The sequence below is a fragment of the Curcuma longa genome, unplaced genomic scaffold, assembly GCF_044706935.1.
Source record: "Curcuma longa cultivar G26 ecotype Majalengka, Jawa Barat unplaced genomic scaffold, ITB_CL_G26_1.1 contig_26551, whole genome shotgun sequence".
In the NCBI taxonomy this organism is placed as follows: Eukaryota; Viridiplantae; Streptophyta; class Magnoliopsida; order Zingiberales; family Zingiberaceae; genus Curcuma; species Curcuma longa.
The window spans coordinates 6,549-21,848 of record NW_027433152.1 but is presented as its reverse complement, the minus strand read 5'-3'; the positions used below and the strand labels follow the sequence as shown (position 1 = coordinate 21,848).

The 15,300-nt window shown below is 34.9% G+C and overlaps 1 pseudogene; it reads left to right on the top strand.

The window, feature by feature from the left end:
- The first annotated feature begins 462 nt into the window (after window positions 1–462).
- LOC141818898 (trihelix transcription factor ASR3-like) lies at window positions 463–6,943 on the top strand (annotated as a pseudogene).
- The last annotated feature ends 8,357 nt before the right edge of the window (window positions 6,944–15,300 follow it).

Here is a 15,300-nt window from a genome sequence, read left to right as displayed (position 1 = left end):
CTAAAATCTATTTCATATAATCACTTTTTAGCTAGTCATTGAAGATTGAAACATTTAAAAAAGTCGATGATCACATATATTATTTCTATCTATAATATGTTTTGTTCCATATTCTAAAATAAATATAACATTTTATATGGAAATCTCATATTTATTCTACCGACCAAATGCCCTCATTCAAGGGAAAAATAAAATAAAATTTATAACGTGCGCTTTTTAAAATTCACAACAATAAAAAAAATAATATGCAGGACTTCGTGAAATTGAAAGAATGATTATTTTATTTTATTATTTTATTTGTTTTTGGTGCAACTGTCCTTTGCTCTTTAATGCATGGCATGCCACATCGCGTTATGTTTAATTTAAGTTAATTCGGGTCTTATTAATAAAAATCCCTCCGTCAATGTTAAGGGTTTAAATGATATTGTATTAGGTCGAATGGGTCCATCATCTAACCGTTAAATGTCGAACGGCGCTGCCAGCAATGGTCGAGCAGGATGGGCGGGCGGCGCGCAGGGGGAAATGGCGGCGCCGTGGGCCACCGGCAGCCGCGGCCACGCTGGTGGAACCACGAGATCCTTGTTATGTTGGAAGGTAAGCGAGCGGTGGAGGCGCGGGACAGGGATCCCTTCGTCGCCATGCCGGCGGAGACGAAATGGGAGGCTGTGTCATCCTACTGCAGCCAAAAGGGGGTGCACCGGAGCTCGGAACAGTGTCGTAGGCGGTGGGGCACCCTGATGTGCGGTTACAGAAAGATACGGGCGTGGGAGACGAGGGACGGTGCGGCCGCCGGCAAGTCCTACTGGACGATGGGAAGCGAAGAAAGGAAGGAGCGGCGGCTGCCAGGGACATTCGAGGACATGTTCTATCGCATTCTTGAGGCAGACGAGGAGTCTGACGGCAGGGTCGGTGATGCTGGAGAGAGAATGGAAGAAGACGAAGAGGAAGATAACGAGGATGGGGCGGAGGCGTCCTTCAGTAGCAATCAAGATGCAACAGAGAGTGGATCTTTCTCCTATGCCGATCAGGCGAATGTGACAGAGGACCTTCCCTCGCCAATTGCTGCCACGCCGATATCAAGTAATTACCCACATCTGGCTCGTATTTAAAGGCCTTTTTGTTAAGAATAAAGATTTAATCTCTCAGCAGGGCTGCGATTTCTGTGCTTGTTGAATTCGAAATGCTTTGGTTTTTTGTTAAATTGTTTGCCAACTAGATTGTTCATACACTGTTCCTGTGCTGCTTGCAGTGAGAAAATTTGAGCCATCTCAACAGGAATTCGCTGATCCTGGTATGCCCTTTGATCTCATTTAAGGATCTGTTGTACTATCCTATCATCTTGTTGATTAAAAGTTGTTGGTGAATCGAGAGAAGTTATGGAGGTAATTGTTGGGATGGAGGGAGAAAGAACTGGAAGAGATAGAGGTTTATTAACTTGAGAAATACCAAGACATCAAAGAACTAAGTTGCAAAAGGAACTCTACCTTTAAGTGAGTAATTCTGACAAGAAAGCATGGTCGCTTACATTATGACTTATAGCTCAAAATTGCCAACACATGCTTATTGTAGGCTTGCCTGCTCACGCCTACCACTCAATGAGTTAAAAGATATAATTATATGTTGTTACCCAATTAATGAGCTTTCCTAAGACTCTGATTATGCCACACAATTGTATGAATTTTAGTCGTGGAAATGCTTTGGGGAAAGATATCAAGCTGCACATTTGCTTTGCTTTCAATCTTATTGTTCTTGGCTTCTTGAATTATGATACTTGATATTGTAGTATGTTTAGTTTGCACTTTTGCTTGAAAGTTGGTTTTGTCACTGCATTTGCTTTTAGAGTTTCCTCGTCCATTTTGCTCTTTTTCTTGTTCTAACCTTGTTTTGAACCCAATCAATGACCGGACCAAATTGTTTATCAGCTGCAAGGACAGGGTGACTAAATCAGCAATGTCATCCGTAAGGAAAATAGAGAGAGAAAAATTAAAAATACCATTGACATCCTAGAAAGGATAATCGATGCTGGCTGTAGAGGAACATGCTAGTAGTAAACTAGAAATATAAAGAAGATTGTCCTATATAGATATGTGGAGGAGAGTAACCCAAAAAAATGTTGCAGCAACAATGTCATTGCAACAACCAATTAATGTATTCTTGGAACGTAGAGATTGAAAAGTGTTGGGATCTTATGTGAAAAATAATAAATATACATGACGCAAAAAAAATTGATCCCTCTAGAAATCTATATGAATACAATATACATGTTTGATTGAATGTCACCTTTGTTGCATGAACGGAACAATCATGGTAGCAACTTTGATTCGGCAGATCTCAGCACGATTAGAATGACCGCGTCTCTTCGGTATCTAAACGAATATGTCCATCGTTCGTCGCATGAACTCAATTTTCAGAGAAGAACCACCTTCGTTGTGCTAGCAACTTGGATGGTTCGGCCAAGAGGAGACGAAGAGGAAACTAGAAGTGATACCATTTTTAAAAAATAAAAAATGACTTTTGTACTCATCCAATGAATATAAAATATTTTTGTCTTTTGCTCTCCTTTTCATTAATGCTCCATTAATATTTATTAATGGACATTAATCCTCTTAGTGGTTGAGTTTAATCCAATGAGTTTAATTCGGATTAGATTCAATTCAATAATCCAATAGTTGGATTCATTTGAGTTTAACTCAATGAATTTAATTCGGATTAGACTTAATCCTATAATCTTAGGATCCATCATATTTTAGTCAAACTAAAATAAACCTATCTCCAAATCAACATGTTCTTTGTGTATGACCTAATAGGTTCTTGTAACATTGGCAATGTCTCTAAAATAACATTTTAGATGCACAAGCAATGAATAACATCTAGCAATGTATCATTGTTACTCAAGTAATGAGAATGTCGAGATCCGATCTAACTTTTCTGTGTCTATTATCTTGTATAATTTGATCTTTCTATTCTTGATATCTAGATTGATTTATAAGACATAAATCATATCATTCCCTTATCAATTTTTGTATTTTTTGATCTCTAAGTAGACTTACTTAATCAAATGAGCTTAATATCTCATATTGACATATTTGATCATGACTATGCATTTTAGTAATCCTACTTAATTAAGGGTCCACAGATATCACTTCTATCATATGAAAGGGATAAATCTCATCTACATCACTCACATACCTTCGTATAACTTATTGCATAACCAGTAATCAACTTTATAGTTCACTTTGTTACAGATGACGTTTGCAGATATTAAAGTATACAACTCCTTATGTGGGGAATCGTAGTGACTTCAGGTCTAAGGATTATTTATCCTAAGAGTCACTATGAGAATATTTATGACACTCATATAATGATCCATGAAACATTCTTATGGCGGATCAATTCAGTACATATTCTCTAATACATACTCATGTGTCAATTTGATATTTTATATTTATGACTTGTAAGATTAAGTCATCAATTGACCTATATGCTTGTTTCAACACATTAATATTGCCCTTGTATATTAAAGCTTGACTAGGAATAGATCGGAGTAGTGTTCTATATATATCTATAGCCTCCCACTATCAATTCAACTAATTGATATGTTATAGACTAGAACCTACTACCCTAGGATAGTATTATACTTATTTATTTGGCACAAATCTGAAGTAAATATAATAATCATAATTTTTTTTATTGATGAAATATAATATAAAAGTTTCCTTGTTAATCATTTCATAATTGACTCTAAAGACTAACATTAACAAAAAGGAGACCATGGATGGTAACTAAGAACGTCAATGCACGTCCATGTCAAATGCAAGCCAAGCAAATGTGTCTGACATTTTCTCAATACGTTAGCACTCAATGCAGTGATTGTAAATAGTCAATGTTGTTAATAGTGTTAACATTTCTTTCTTCGTCATATATCTCTATATAAATCTCATTTGATGCACAGAGAGTATGTAAGGGAAATATGCATGAACCTTGTTCTATAAATTTCTCCTTTTTCTTTATTTGTGGATAAAGTTTGAATTATGGCCTAAGAGGGTTTCATCTTTGTATGTTACTGGTGAAGCCATATTTGCATTGTACCTTAGGAATCTAGGGCGGTGCTTAGCATACAAGATCAATTTTATTTGGTGCAATTTTATTAATATTCATTTTATTAGATCTAATCTATGTTTTTTTCTTTTTATTGTTTCTAAATCGTAGTAAATGCCTAAATTTTGATAACACTGTGAACTGGTGTTTAATGCCACAATCACACAATAAAGATTAACACTAATCTAAAAACAAATTGTATTAAGCCTTGTGTGTGACAAGTTGTGTGAGGCTATTGGCATTGTGCTTCTGTTTTGCACTAGATGCATGGAAATTGCTTCTCTATTCACATGTTAGTATATGCCACCAAGCCAATGTTTTCTCTAGTGCCAACTGGAAATTACACCTCTAGTTAGAACTGTAACTTGTGTTAGTCTTCACGTAGCTCAGTAAATTGCCCTATCACTGTGCAACTAAAACTAAATATTAATGTAAATTGTAATCTACTAATGTTTTAGCATTCTTTTGGCTACTTCATGGTGGATTTGAGTTGGGCTGCAGTATCTGGATGGTAAGCTGACAATGTAGATGATGTCTGTAGTCATTGTTAGGTAGAGTAGGTCTCTTCTTGGTGTCTCTTAGCTAGACAATGGTCTCATCAAAACTTTCTGATTTTTGTTGTTATTGGGCATTGACTAGGTCACATTCAGATATCTTGAATTTTCACACAAACCATTTAGTCTTTATTGAGACAAAAATTCTTTTAATCTTTGGACTATTTTGATATCCAAATTAATTCTTAAAGTTCAATATCTTGAACTTTGAGCATTTTGAATATTCTCAGAAATGATTTAGTGTTCTCAAAGAGATGAACATTCTTTCATTCTTGAATTACTTGGGTTCAAAAAAAAAATCTCAAGATCAATCCTTGAACATTTTCATCATGTTTCTTCTATTCATCTTTCAGTTGTTTCCTATAAAGATAAGATTCACATGTAGAGAGATGCTTAGGATATTATAAAGTTTTTTCATTTATAAGGCAGGTTCATTTTCACAGTTTCACTTTCCTCATTAAATAACAACTAAAAATACAATGCCAGATTTGTGCTTCTTCACCAAGCCAACCAAGTTAAAGTTTATCTGATACTTTTACCAATCATTCTTTGGCTTTTGGTGTAGCAATGTTGCATTTTTCTTATTTATCTTCTGTCTGTCTTTCATGGATTTCACTAGAAGGCGTATACCTTCTCTTCGTCATCTTCTTCATAGGGACATGGTTGAAAGACAGAAATGTAGCAAAGTTTATTTTGCATCTTCATTAAACTTCACGTACCAAGCCTATGTTGGAGTTGTAGTCCAAGAAATTCGTTTGATCTGATAGATTGTCTAGTTGCTTATATATTGTTTGTGTGTATGCGAACTGCTTCAATTCTTCTAATTAGTAAGGATACAAAATCACTAATTTTTTCTCTGGTATTTAACCATCAGTTTTCACACAAACTCAAATGTACTGTCTTGAACTTCAGGTTCTTGCATGTACTGTAACTATAGTTTTGAGGGAAATTCTTCTAGATTTTGCTCGGTGAAGGTTTCAACATGCTTTAGCTTTGTCTTAATCAAAACTCAAATCTACTTGGACTATGCTTTGATACTAGTAGCAACTTTGATGGAGCTAGGAGGAATTCTTGAAGAATTGAATCATGGACTAATGTGGAAATATCAGATGACCAGGGACTATCTCAACCCTGCTCTACTTAATTACTTTATGTGGGCCTTATTGCTCACACAAGGAGGACGGGGTTTCCTACTATTTTGTGAGGAATAGGGAGGTGCAGGGGTTACCAAGGAGTGGCAATTCTGGTTGTGGGCAATGATTGTTTAGCTCCGAGTGATGATGGGACAACTTCAGCAGAACATGGAATGTGATCGAGGTTGCTCATAGGTGGAGCATGAGATGTCCCTAAGGTATCTGTGGGGAGGGGAGCAGGTGAAGCACAGTGAGCCAAGAAGTGGGGCACTAAGAGCTTGCTTGTGGCTTGCAAGAGAAAAAGAGGTAGACAGGCGATGCTTAGGGTTTTTGGGTGAAGGGGCTTATGCAAGATCAGGAAAAGACATGGAGAGGGGATGGTCTCAACTCCAGTCCCACTATGATTAAGTTGAAACAAGTCCAATTCAACCCCAATTTGAACTCAAGTAAACCAAGATCAATCTGTAGATGTTCCATCCATTACATGCTTATCTAACCCCAAAACAAGTTCAAATAGGAACCAAATAACACTAAATCAGCACCTAATCACCTTGGCTAAGCAGTAAAACCTCCAAACGTACGTAACAATGCAGTTAAGATGGTTGTGTTTACTTTTATAACATTATGAAGGCATGAGGCTCCTCAGCAACCACATATCCCACCTAACTGCCCTCTTTGTATCACCAATTGTCAAAACCCAGCTTCACATCCATCTAATTCTTTGTTTTCGCAACCCTAGATATTACCTTTATGTATTCACTGAAACAAGTAGTAATCTATGGCTCTGCAATATGCAATAGATGAGTCAGGAACTAACGATATGGCTGAATTTTGGATCTCAGGAATTACAAAGGATGAGCAGCCAACTAATGATTCTGAAAATAAATTGCCACAGCAAGGAAGAAAGCGGCATCGAACTTCACAAGATGAAGTAATAAACAACAATCCTTACAGCAAACTAATTGAAGTCTTAGAGAGGAACAACACGGTGATTATGGCACAACTTGAAGCTCAAAAGCTTAACATTCAGCTGGACAGAGATCAAAGGAGGGAACAAGTTGACAGACTACTCACCATCCTTGACAAAGTGGCTGATGTTCTCGGAAAATTTGCAGATAAGCTGTAAATAACTGATACAAGGATGTAGGAAGGATTCAATGGCGGACAAAGCTAAAGATTCACATACTCCTCGTTTTACTGCATTGTTAAGGAACAATACATTTTCCCAGAGCACCTTTTGTTTCACTCAATCATGGTTAACACGAAGTAACATCAATCTTTTGCTGGTATTAATTCTCTGAGCTGACAAAGATCGGCTGATAGACGTAAATCAACAGTGGCTTCGTGTATCAACAAATTTGATTCATTCATTATTTAAGTTGTTAACTTTGCTTGTTTCAATTTGATGCACATGTTAACCGATTCAATTTATTATTACTTTTAAATGTAGTATTGTGGTTTCCAATCGAGTGAAAACGAAATTGAACAAATGGATGCAATACGCAGTACATAATAAACATAGCATCAGGGATGCCTTGTGAAAATAGAGACTAAAGATTAGCACGTAAACATTATAGTTGAATGATTAAATAGTTGCAACTGTCTTACACTCAAGGTACCAATGATGCATGCATCAATTTATGCACCAAATTTATGCTTAAATTTATCAACTATGCATAAGGGTGTGCCTATAGTACAATTTTTTTTCATCAATTCAATAATTTGCACTCAAGGCCTACAATCAACATTCATGACATATAGACATGACATCTTAGCATGAATCAACAACTTGGTCTTTGGGTTTCTAGGATCAGCTAAGGTACCTAGAGCTATTAGTAAGCTCACTAAGTCTAGTTCTCGAACTTTGATTATCTAATTCAAAGTTTCTAACTCTAGAGTTATCATGCCTATCAAGCATGAAAAGAGTCAACCTTACCTTTAATTTTCTTTAATTCATATTTTAAGGCCTTACTGCCAACAACTACCTACTTAAATCTGCATGATCATTAGACTATTAACTTATCTCAATCGATTGATTGCACCAGTCAACTAAATCTATATGTACTTGAGTTGATTAATCCCCATCTTGACTAATCTGTTATAATATCTGAGTCATCAAATAACTTCTTCCAATATCATGCAATTGCATTAGTCGATTGATTCTACTTGTTAATTGATTGATTGCTTAGCCGACTAACTTGAGAATGAATCTTTTATTCACTGGCAAACAAACTTGAGTCGACTGCTTAATTGATTTAACCATTAAATAAATTGAAAATATATATTAGTCGGTAGAAATCTTAATTTCAAAAAACTCTACGACTGAGTCTTGTCTAAGTCAAACCTATCTGAACCCAAACTCCAAGTCACCCATAGAATTTCATCTTACTTAGGTTCCCTGCCAAGAGGTTTATACCTCTCAAATTTCCTAATCTTGCTAAAAGGCCTCACCTCGAAGACTCCTCGTGCTTAGAGATCATGTCTCTAGGACTTTCTCATCTATCTAATATGGGACAATCTCAAATTACCAAGACATTCATTACTTAGGGGTCTAACCCCTTAGGACTTCATCATTTGTATATTATTAGCTAACTTTGATTTATCAGGACTTTCACATGCTTAATCTTAGGTCCACCTTAACACACAAAGAATTCCACTTGTCCTACTATAGGTCCACTTCACCTTGACCCATCAAAAGTTTCATATACCTAAAGATCACTCCTTTGGAACTTTTAATTGATTGACATTCAATCAATATTTGCCTTATTGGGATTCCCTTCACTTGCCAAATATCTAATTAACTTTTATCATTTGTCAAACATCTAATCAACCTTGATATATTTGGACTTCATTAATTATTAAATATTTAGTCAACTTTGACTTGTTTTGGACTTCCACTACCAACACATGTTGGATTTTCTAATTGCCAACCCTTGTTATACTTTCCTATTACTAACACCTATTAAACTTTCCTCTTGTCAAATGTTTAATCGACCTCGATCCACTTGGATTTTATTCAACGTTAAATACTCAATTAACCTTAACTATTTAACATATCATACTAACTTAAAGCAACATAATTATATTGTCCACAATATGATGATTGCACCAACCCATTGTAGACAACATATTGTATAAATACAAAATCACCTCAAAACATCAACTCTTATGCTTTGTTTGGGAGTAGATGAAAGAAAGGAAAGGAAGGATAACTAAAGGAAAGAGAATTTTGAACTTTATTTGGAAATGAGTGAGGAAAGAGGAGGGAAGGATAGAGAATGGTAAGTTTTAATCTTCCTCACCTATGAAAAAGAAAGATTTTCATACACTCCAATTTGGAATGTAAGGAAGAGAAGACAACTTTAAATATTATTTATTCTAATTTTATTCTTATTTTAAAATATTAATTTTTAAATAATATATTTAATGTATTTAACTTAAATTTTTTAAATTTCTTTCGCTGAACATGATCTTTTCACTCCTTTCTTCTTCACCGAAATCTCGACTCATTGTTAGGTAACTATAAATTTTTTTTTTGTTCAGTAAAACTATAAGCTAATCATTCTCCAGTTGTGAATATATCCGTCGATTTAAATCACTATCATATATTACAAAAATATAATATTTGTGATTTTTCATGATATATTTATAAAATAAAAAATCAGTAGAATAATACCTTCTCAAAGCGATGCACCAAAGCCCGCACACTAAATACCTAATTCACTTAAAATATATAAATTATTAAATTTAGTAATATAATTTATTAGTTCATCTAATAGAATTAGAGTAACGAATAATACAATGAATTCTTTAATAAAAGAATTAATTTTTTATTTAAAAAATAATTAATTTATATTTATAAAATAAATATTAATATATTATAAAAAATAAAATCATTATCTAATTTAAAAAGTAAAAATATTTTTATAATTTTATATATTTAACTTTTATTCTCTTTCCAGTCTTGTAAAATAGAATAATATATATTATGTTAATAAACTTTTCCTCCTTCTAGGAATATAAATATTTTACAACCCTTCCTTTTTTCCTTCTCTTCCCAACCTTCTCCTTATCCTATTCCAAAACAGAGCGTTAGTCTAACAAGTTAGACTAAACTAGAATATGATTGCATTAACAATCCCAAATGCTAAATTCAAATGGTCAACTATGAGGAGGAGAATAGATGACTGAAACATCTTATAATAATTCACAACTAAATTCAAGTGTCAATAACAATTCTGAGTGTGTAACAAATTGTATGGTGTGATAGGCGAAGTAAAAATATTGCACACAAGTGAAAAAATATAACAAATCCAACATCAAATTCAACGTGGTCCAGAAACCTTTTTTTGCTCCATTGTACTTATCACATCAATAAGACTGTCCTAAAACAAAACAATATAAAACTACTTTGAAACAAGATACTAGAGCAAACCCTAACAAGTAGTCCAAAAAAGGACTAGAGCACCTTGCTATTTAATTTACGACCACACTAAATTCCTAGAACCCTTTGAACTAAACTCTCAATGAAAATAATAAAGTGCAAGAAATTAATCAAACCTTATTTCTCTTCAAAAGAATGCAGATAAACACAAGGAAGAAAGAAAGGTCATCTTCACTTAAGAGCTTGAGAACTTGACAAAACTAGGAGTTGTTTCGAATGAGCAAAATGAAGGCTTGAATTTATAGAGAATAACCCCTTGAACAACATCCAAAAAGCTTATATACCATGAATAAGATCAAAATGTATAAGTCCGCACGGTGATTCAATTAATGGCATTGTTAAGTACAAGGCTTATACATAAAAATACATGAGATAGGTTTTGGGAAAACAAGCTCTACCTAATACAAGATTGCACAAAAGTATTTGTTCTTTGGCACCTTGAATAACAGCTCTGCATCACTCCGCACAACTTAAAGTCCATACAAAGTCGTCTTTCATTATCAAATATGCAGTAAGACCTACAAATTATCTTTCCTACACTTAAAAATCCAACTTGCTAACTTTTAATTACCAACTTAAACACATTGAGCAAATATTAAAAAAACATCATTATTGCTAATTACAAGGGAGAAGCCAACAAATACGATGCAGTTTACTAGCTCTAAATTCAACAAGTAACAATCATGTTAGAAATATAGGATTGACAAGAGACACACATCGTATAGACGTCCACAAAATGATAACCAAATAAAAGTAACAACAAATTACTATTTTAGGCATCGAGGAACAAAATGGGACTTCAAAACAAATTGGATAAAAAATATTTGGGGCAAATTTTAATCTTACCAAACTACTCCAAATTCTACGACAAGAGAGTCACTGTTCAATGTGGCCTTCTTCAGCTTGGAGGTAGTGATGCAGTGGAAGCAATTCGATCCTAAGAATAGTGAAGTTTACATAGAATGAGGAAGATCATAATTTACAAGCAAACTTGAATTTGTTGGATTCAAATTGGAACTATACTTGATAGAATATTGCACAATAGAAGTAGTTCATAGCAAGGGTTTAGAATTGAGAGGTTAGAAAGAGAGTTAAAGATATATATCAATGTGTAAGTATTTTCGTTAAAGTTATATACTAGATGCTTTTGGCAGGAGTTCCAGATGCGGGAATAATAGAAATAGATGATGTGGAAATAATAGAAATAATTTATCTTTTTTTTTTTTTTTTTGTCGAGTTAGGATTTTTGGGGGTATTTTCATCTTTCATAAGATTAGGGTTTGAGTCTATTTTTTAAAAAAATGATAATCTCAGTTAGTCGCATTTAAGTTGTTTCCCACCGACCACTAGGGTAAATCGGGAGTATGCCCAACATCCTTGATTGCGATCCCCATTTGGAAGAAAATTCCTACAAATACGTCGTAGCTGTTGTGCCTTGACAACCTGGATGTCCTACCGTGGCACCATGGCCCCGGGGACAGGGTTTGAGTCAATTTAAACTATTTGTTTAAGTTGTTTGGAATAGTTTTTGATTAATAAGAATTTATAGTAGCGTCGTTTCTTTCCAAACGCTAAATTTGGTTGTCTATCTCCTGATATTCTCTTGGATCAATAGATTTTAGAAGATTACTTTTGGTATTCATGCACGAATCAATGGATTCAATAGTTATCTGCTACATCAGTTGGTATCAGAGCCGAACTGATCATGTGTCATCATGTTGTCAAGAAGACAACAACACATTGACTACGCTTTTGATCGTGATATGTAGCAACGGTTTTGAGAGGTGCTTGATAGTCGGTTTGACTTTGTAGGTGGATCGGCTAGCAGAGAGGATGATAGCGTTGTTGCGAACCTTGAATAGAGGAAGTCCGATCCAATGCAAAAACAATCCTCGAATAAACTCGAAGAAGAAGAGAACATTTTTGATGAAGAAGAAAGTTTTTATAAGAAAGATGTGGATGATAAGATCAAAATAATTGGCGATCCAATTTACGACGATGATGAAGAGGACGAGGAAAAACATTATTAATAGTTTACAGAGGAACCTTAGCCGATAGAAGTTATATCAGTCGAGCTAGCAACTGCACCAGAAAATCAACAAGGTGGTCGTTGTGGTATGTATGGTGCTAATTGTCTTGAGTGGGTTATTAGTATGGAGGCTTGCAATGCTCATGGGACTTACTATGTTCCTTTGTACCACACACTTGGTGTTGGTGCAGCAGAAATTATTTTATGCCATCCAGAGGTTCAAATTGCTTTTGTAGAGGAAAAGAAGATAGCAGAGGTGTTTAAAACTCTTCATAATTCCTCCAAACTTTTGAAAACAATTGTTAGCTTCGATAAGGTCACCTCTAAAGAAAATATCATCTATTACATAACTGGCGAAAGCAAAAAGGCCATGGAGAATTCTCTGTTCCTTAAAAAGCTAAAGAAGAAGGGCTATGAGTTCTCTTCATGATCGATGCGATCGATGAGTATGTTATTGATTAGCTAAAGGAATTTGAGGGAAAGAAGGCATAAGCCCTCAGGGATTCAAGCATGTCAAGCTACATGTCGATCAAGAAGACGATAGACAAGAGTAGCATCCACAATGTCGTGCTTATCGGCGAATCGACGAAGATTCACAAAGTCCAACAGCTGCTAATAAATTATTGAATTAGTGCCCGAGGATCTTCCTCCTGAGCTACCACCTAACACTACTCTGAACTCGAGGACCAGTTCTTTTCAATCCGAGAAAAATGATACGGCAATAATAGAAATAGATGATGCAGAAATAATAGAAATAATTTGTATTTTTTCTATTTTTGTCGAGTTAGGATTTTAGGGGTATTTCCGTCTTTCACAAGGTTAGGGTTTGAGTCTATTTAAGTTGTTTGTTTAAATTATTTAGAACAATTCTTGATTAATAAGAATTTGGGATTGCACCGTTTCTTTTCAAACATTGAGTTTGGTTGTTTATCTCCTAGTATTCTCCTGAATCAATAGGTTTTAGAAGATTACTTCTAATATTTGTGCGCGAATCAACGGATTCATTAGTTATCCGTTGCATCAATTCCTGTCCAAAGAACAAGCCTTATATCCAAATTGGTGTAGCCTATCAAACACTTCAACCCTTAGCTTGTGTTCCTTGGCTAGTAAAACTACTAAATGTTGCCATGAACTCTGTGAAAATTGGCTAACAATGAGATCCTAAATGTTAAGTGTATGAGAAGTGGATGGAAAGTAAATCAGAGGTTTGCCTCAAGATATTCTTGGAAAATTGTGATGTAGCCAAGTGGTTTAAAAGCTCTATCTAACACGGGCAATCTTGGATTATAACTATTTGAGCAACTGATTAGGATCTTCCTTACTGGCAATCTCAGATTAAAACCGTAACAAGTTCTAAATCAATCAGAACAAATCAAATTCAAAAACAAAACAAGGCTTATTGCCAACCACATAGAGGAAACAAGGTGATACAGAGAGGTAGAGGTACCGACAAATGTCAGCCATAACAAGAGAAGGAATCATAGAAGAACAAACAAACTGTTCATAGTTAACAAGCAAATGAAGAGATATACCATTTATTGTACTCAATTCTATGCAGACAATATTTCTACTATGCTATATCTTTATCCATTGCTGAATGAGTAAAGAGAGTATGTTATGATGTAAAAGGGTTATTTGATCTTACTTTTCAAAAAATAACAATTACAGCATTCCAGTTCTGAATCTCAATAACTAGCATACTACAAGATAGAGTGCTACTACAGAGAATACCATCCAAAACTTTCACTACGTCTGATGCTATCTTCCAAATCTCAGAAGCGAGAATGCGACTGTGCCCTGAGTATACACATGGCAAGTAGACAAAATACAAAAAGGAACAGAAGCTATGAAATTCACCACTGCCACACAATCGATGAAGCAGACAAACACAAGGTGGATTGATATGCCGTGAAAGTGTTAGTTAAGTGAAACTGCAGCAAACTACTTGTTTCTATGTTGCATCATCAGTATAGTTAGCTATGTGGTTTCATTGTGCATGAAGCTGGGTGTCTAAATCTCTGTACAGGAAGATTTGGATGGTTAAGTAGTTTCTAAAACTGGGTTTTGCTGAACTGATCAACTGAACAGTATATATCTGGTTAATTTACAAGTAATAAAGTATTCACAATCAGAAAGCTATTTAATTCTCTTCTTTCTTATCAAGAGCAAGGAACACAAACCAGCCAATTATTGTAAACATAGGGCACTAGGGTCACAAAACTTGGAAACATAGATTATGTTCAGAGTATAGGGTTTTAGAGTTTAGGATTTAGGGTTCAAGGTTTTAGGCAGCAATTTTATTTCAGAGAGTCCTTGGAAATGATCCCAAATTCAAGAACATAAAGCTCCTGACATATCTCACTTACATCTGTCAACTCTGCCTTACAGCACAGCTGGACAACAAAAGTGGTACACGGTTGCCAATTGCACTAATGAAGGCTCTCCTCTCTTTTTCTCTCAAATTTGATTGGCTGACTATTTATCCTAAAAGCTAAGTTGTTAGGAAAGAGACTAATATATACATTGATATTCTTAATACTCTCCATCTCTTTCTCCAATTCTAATTTCCTCTTTTCAGCTACTCTAGTCACTTTTATCATCTGAGGGCATTTTTACTTGACTTTGCTTGGCTACTACTAATCTTATTCTTAAGCCAAACCAGCTGATTAGATTGACAAATGTTCATTTATGAATCTCTAGTAGCACAATTGATATCTGACTAAAGACAACCTTAAAAGATTGTCCACACTCCAGATTCTGCGAACCACCATATCGTCAATTGAGGCACTCTATCCACCAAGTTTTCAGATTCAAATATCAAAGGCACCGATGTAACCACATAAAGGAGCATCTGTATAAAGGTTGGCTACTGTACGTCTATGTTTGAACAACACTTGTTGAATATGACCCTGAAGCCATCAAATTATACCCAAAATGACATTAATCTTAAGTTGCACTAAAGTTCTACAACAATATGGATTTTGTCTTTGAAAGGATGAGCATGGAACTAATCACTAGATTATCACTTTAAACTGGATATCA